The sequence below is a fragment of the Theobroma cacao genome, chromosome 6 (genome assembly GCF_000208745.1).
Source record: "Theobroma cacao cultivar B97-61/B2 chromosome 6, Criollo_cocoa_genome_V2, whole genome shotgun sequence".
Taxonomy (NCBI): domain Eukaryota; kingdom Viridiplantae; phylum Streptophyta; class Magnoliopsida; order Malvales; family Malvaceae; genus Theobroma; species Theobroma cacao.
Genome location: NC_030855.1, coordinates 16,452,162 through 16,458,452, shown reverse-complemented (window position 1 = coordinate 16,458,452; position 6,291 = coordinate 16,452,162). Strand labels below are relative to the sequence as shown.

General features: G+C 33.0%; 1 long non-coding RNA gene across 1 annotated transcript; it reads left to right on the top strand.

Annotated features, from left to right (window-relative positions):
- Positions 269-1,537, top strand: LOC108662532. The gene is made up of 3 exons (XR_001928415.1): positions 269-290; positions 962-1,044; positions 1,406-1,537. It is a non-coding gene; the product is annotated as an uncharacterized LOC108662532 (long non-coding RNA).

Sequence of the window (6,291 nt, the reverse complement as noted above, 5' to 3'; positions counted from 1 at the left end):
CCCAACACTTGTCATGCCCATGGATTTCAGCCATTAGCATTTTATATCATGGATAATTGAAGGATTTTATGTGGTGGAAAAAGAAAGCTTAATAGTTAAGAATTTAAAAATGGACCAATGGTAAGGTGACAAGTGTCAAGCTTTTATTTCTTTATTATTTTCCTTATAAATTAGCACAAAACCGGCCATTTCTCTTCATTATGGCCGGCCAAGGCAAGAACAAAAGGGAAACCCTAGGTGAAAAAATTCAAGGGAAAAGTGTGAAAATTCAATGAATCAAGCCATTAAAGGTAAAATTTCTTAATTCTAGCTTGTGATCTACCTTTCCTATGCGTTATTTTGCATTTTCCATGGTTGAATCACATGAAATCATGATGAATCCCTTGCTAGCCGAACACTTAGAGGGAGGTTTTGATGCTTGATTTGGTTAGATTTCAATGAATTTTAGTGTTTTTAGTTAGTTAGTGATGTGTAGCATGGAAAGCCAACAAGAAAAATTCACTTCCTCCCATCACCCATCATTGGCTGAATCTTCCATGTAGAGTGTGGATGGTGGATTTGATTTTATTTCAAGTGAGTTGGTTAGGAAATGATGAATTACGGTGAGAAAATCAAGTAGGAAAAATCATAGTATTGATGCACCCACCATGGCCGAAATTCCCAAGAGAAAATGTGAAGATGATTTTGCTAAATTTTATGCTATTTGACTTGTGTTTGATGGTTTGGAGAATTGGAAGAAAAATGGAGTTAATTGGAGTTGAATTGGACATATTGGCCAATTAATTCAATGATAGATCAAATTAGGCTAATGCCGTTTTATGTAGGTATACAATTGAATTTGTGTAGAACACCGTGTTTAGATGATAATCCGAACAATTTGCATTCCATTTCATGCATCCATAGAGTTTTATAACGGTTTAGCACCGATGTGGTAAATTGCTTGATTGTGCATTATGTCTAGGTTGTGAATCCTCCGATAAGGGGAAAGAAATTGTACCCGAGGATTGATAGTCGGAGTACTTTAAAAATTCGACTCCCGAAATAGTGAGTAACCTTATTATCGTCTTAATTATCTAAAGTAGTTTTTATTCATTTTTGTGATTTTATGAAAAATGAGTTTAAATGGTTAATTTTTAGGTTTTATAAACAAAATGTGTTTAAATGAAATGATTTTATAAAATTGTCTTGAAATTGAATGATGGCTTTGAAAATAGAGTAATTGGAGACCACTTGATGTGTTGTAAATTTATGATTCTAATTGATTGGCTTATGGCAATATTGACATGAATGGTTGAATTGGTAAATGTGCTGAAAATGTATGAACTGTTGATTTGCCTTGAGAGGTTGTAAAATAAAATAATTGCCATGTCATGCTATCGTAAATTTTATTGTACGGTGGGTTTAGCTTGCTACAGTGGGCGAGTTCTGTGGACCAGCGTATTAGAGGGGCAAGGAATCCCTTTATATTCTTACCTCGATTGGAGAGGCGTGTAGGGTAACTTTCGAGGTAAAACTTTTACAGTTCACTTCACGCCAAACCACCACGTGAGGGTGAACTTAGCCAACGCCAAGGAACGGCTATGTTTTCAAAATAAAAACATGATTTATGCGTACATGACTTTTTCACAGCCTTGACGGACTTGGTTGGGATAGCCCTCGACCAAGGTATCCCTGATAACTGAGTATGAGAATGATTTTGACAAGAGCCAAGCTTTTCAGGAAATCATAAGCCTCGTTGTATATTTTGAATGAAATGTAACTAGTTTAGATGATATGAAATGTGTTATGAGGTTATGAACCATCTTATGATGACCTATTTTAATCGTCTCCATTTACTCGGCTTTAAATATTTTAGATGGTGTTTGTTTACTCACTGGGATTATATAATCTCATTACCCTCCTTTCCACCCATTTCAGGCTCAGAATAGTCTGTAGCTAGCTGATTTCATCGAGTGCTACCATTGGATTTGCATCCTCCAAACTGTAGGTTCACAGTCTTCCTTACTTTTGGTTATTCGGGAGCTCACTTGTTATTGTAAATTAAATTAAATACTCTGGCTTACTGTATTATAGTATGTATGAATTTATTTTGTTTTTACGCTATAAAAATTTCTTACAGATAAGTCTATAAAAATTGTTTTATAAGAAAATGAAATATTTTATTGAATATTTTTTATTATATCCAAATAATCATAATTTCATTTTAAATGAAGGTTTTAGACGTTTAAACTTATTTTTGATTATGAATTATGTGTTTTGTACTTGCAAACTACATTTTTAGCTGGTTTTGAAATTTTCAGGGAAAGATGACTAAAATGCCCTTGTGAGACAGAAATCATTTTTTTATTTGTTTTAAGTTGGAAATAGCTTAAAATATTTTAGAACATGATATTTGGCAACGGTTACTCGTAGGGGAAATGAGAAACTGATATTAAGCCTTACGGGGTTCCGATTGGCATTCCGGGTAATGAGTGTCTATCGGGGACACCGTGATGGTTGTCACGGGCTTGAGGGGAGTACCGGGTTGTGACAAATTAAATTGAAATAATTTTCTTTATTATTGCAATTTCGACATTATAATTATAACTATTTATATATTATGCCAAAAAATGTAATCAAACTCTTTTAACTAAGTTTATAGAAGTTAATTACCTAGCATGTGATTTAAGTCTAACTTATAAATCATCACTCTCATAATTTAATTCAAATGCAATTATTATGTGTGACTTATTAGGTTCCTAACATGTTGTCGATGAAATTGATTCATGACTTAATTGATTAATATAAATTTCAATCAATTAATTTATAATCAATTCCATAGACCAATATTGGCATTTAACAATGTATCATGGGCGCCCAATTGTTAGGAGAGTTAAAGGGTTCTTTGACAACCTTTTAGTGTACAGTCTATCAGTGTAATTCATTCTGTCATCATATATCCTGGAGATGATAAAAGCTTGGTACGATGTCTACTTTTATTGACCTCCAAATTTGTTCTTGCAGTTAGAGCATTAGCTTTGTAGAGACTTATGAAATCTTTTTATAATCTCCAAGTCGTCTTAGGCAAGGACTTCAATAAGCTAATGTTAACCAAGAACTGAAAGAATATGTCCTCTAAAGCACTTGAGGTGATGGTTCCTATCTTAACTACTCATTTGCGTTCACATGCTTCATTTTATACCCAAAAGCATCTTGTTTAGGCATCCTCGGTTAGGCACCTGTAGGGATGAAATTAAAGCATAACACTCCATATATAAGACAACTTGGTGTCTTTAAGTCTTGAGAATATTTACACGGTTAACATATGAGAAGTGTTGCATAAATACTGGAGTGTATTACCAAATGTACTTTTCATGGTGGGTTATGTTCAGTGAACTTATTCTCTTAGGCAAGTACTTATATTTTAGTTCCAAGTATCTCTATACTTCAATCTATGATNCAATGATACATTGATCGAGAACATTTTGAGATTATGCTTTAATGCATAGGGATCTCATAACGCAACCCATTACAATATCCGTTGCAAGGCATATTAATCTCATGGACTTCTTCCAATTAGACTTATAACTCATTATATTTAATGTCTTATTGATGAAGAAAAACCCCTAGTCATTCAATATGAATGATATCGTTACATGATTGAAACCAAGCCTTGACCAATCTCAATTAGCTACAGGGCTCATCCGAACACTAAGATGAATCCTTCTTTACAGCAGAGGTTGTAATGGCCAGGAAACACTTCATTATCTTGGTGCGTAAGCTGAACAGAGTGAATGTGAACTGTGGGCTATGCAACATGTATGCACTGAATGAGGTATGTAGAAGAAAAGAGCTACAAGGTGAATTATTGGAGGAAATAAGGGTCGCGAATATCTGGTGGTGCCTTGGAGTCGATTTCAATGTGGTGCAAAGTGGAGATGAGCGTAGTGGAGTAAAGGATGCTAGCTCTCTCCTGGATTTCTCAAATTTCATTGAAGAGGTTGGGCTGGTTGATTGACCTTTGCTTGGAGGTAAAGACGCCTAGCCTAGGTACGTATAGAATCCGTCATTTAGTTGTCTTGATAGATTTCTTCTTGATGTGGAGCTGTGTAATGTAGTAAGGAGTTTGAAATAGTCGTGCCTTCCTAAGTCAATATTTGACCACAACCTTATTCTATTGGGCACTAATAAGAAGAATTAGGATCCAAAACCCTTTAAGTTCATCGATCTTTGGCTTAAAGAGCCTAGCTTTCAGGAGTTGGTAAAGGAGAATTGGAGTGGTGACAATGAGGAGCAAGGGAACCTGTACATTCTGTTAGACTTTTATGTGACACTCAATCAGCCTTGCATACACATAAGAATACCATTTTCCACGAAAAGACCAAAAGCATGGAGATTGAATGTCATTTTATTAGGGATAAAGTGCATGATGGAGTTATCAGTTCATATAAGATAGCTGCTTGCAAACATGTTCACCAAGACTTTACCGCCAACTCAATTTCTTTCACTTCTCAACAAGATGAACATTATTGGCATACATAATGTTCATGTTGAAAGGAGTGTTAAAGAATGCATTTGCAGATCACGTGCAAAGGAGCAGGAGTAGGAGCAGGATTAATTAAGTTAAGTTGTTTGTTAATCTTATTGGAAGCAGTTTTGTAAATAAGTCTAGAATAGTTTCAAGTTAGTTAGGGGCAATGCTGTAATTTGTTGTTTCAGTTGTAAATATTTTTTGTATTGCATAAGTAGCCTTTGTAACTGATAAACAGTTGATGAATATGTTAATTCAAGCTTGATAAAAATTTTTTTAGAAATTTTCTTTGTTCTGGAATCTTCCGCAAATTCCATAAGATTTTCACAATTGATAAAATTTTGGTTAATTCATTTAGAATTAATCCTCGGCCTTCTTCATTTAGAATTAATCCTTGGCTTTCTTCATTTAGAATTCATTTACAATTGATAAAGCTGCTGGATTATTTGACTACTGACATGAAATAAATATTTATAGAATTTGATTATTTATTGCTCCATGACATTTGTACATAGTTGGACAAAATAACCTTTTACTCTTTTTTTTTTTATTTCAAATAAAAGAAAATTCGTTGAAATTTAAAGAACAACTAGAATAGTACCTGTGCTATGCTACTGGTTGTAAAATTTTATAAAAAATTGATTTTAAAAATTTTGTATATAAATTTAAAATCGTAAAGGACAAAATCAATTATAAATTAAACTTAAGTTGTTTCCATTACTTTAAGTTATCTTAGTGTTTGTATCCTGTGTGCAATGTTTGCAGCGTTTATAATCACTTGAGAAGTTAATTGACAAAGATAATCAGTTTCTAAAGCAAGAAATTTAGCTCTATTAACTCAATTTACATGAATTTCATGGTATTGAAGATAGCACAATTTTTTTTAAAATTTTTTTTAAAGCTTATTCAGAGTAATATATATTTTTTGTTTTCACTTTCCTTTTACTATTTGTTTTGTGGTTTAAAGCAGGGGAAAGAAATAACTGAAACAAGAAAAAAACTCTAAAAAGAGAGGAAGCAAAAAAAGTGAAGGAAAGAATGGGAGGGAGGGGCACGAAAACATGAGATTTTGATTAGAGAAAGTGGTGATTGTTTTTAAGGGGAAGTCTTGGGCATTGAGTTGGAAGAGAAAGGAAAGGTAAAATCGATTACACCATTTCATTAAAATTGAAAAATGTCTAAACCATGTGTAAGAAGTGAACGTGAGACACAGATAATAGTTATATGTTGTTAAAAAAACACAACAGAAAAATACCAAAATACCAAAAAGCAAACAGATACATGTTTTCCATTTAATAGATAGCAAAATACCAAAAAGCACATGTTAAAAGATATAAAGTTACTATAATACCCTCTATAGGTGAGAATCATTATAATAATTTACTTGTTTTTTATTTAATAGATAGCAAAATATTAAAAAACACATATTAAAAGATAAAAAATGATTATAATACTCTCCGTAGGTGATAAACACTATAGTTTAGATTAGAATCATGAGAAAAAAAAATATGATCTTTGGTGAAATTAAGACCTTTGGAGATAGTAAGCCTTTCTTTTGCAAGTTGATGAGCAGCTTTGTTCCCGTCACACTTCACGTGTTCCACTAAGCACTTGTTAAAACTTCACGCGTTTCACGTGGAACACTAAGCAGTTGGAGATAGTAAAGTAAACCTCAATAATGATGCTAATTGTTCAATTATATTTGTGATTTGTAAATGTGAATAATTGAGTTTAATTTAATCTAGCAAACGAATAAAGTAGACCTCTCGTTGCTCCATTTG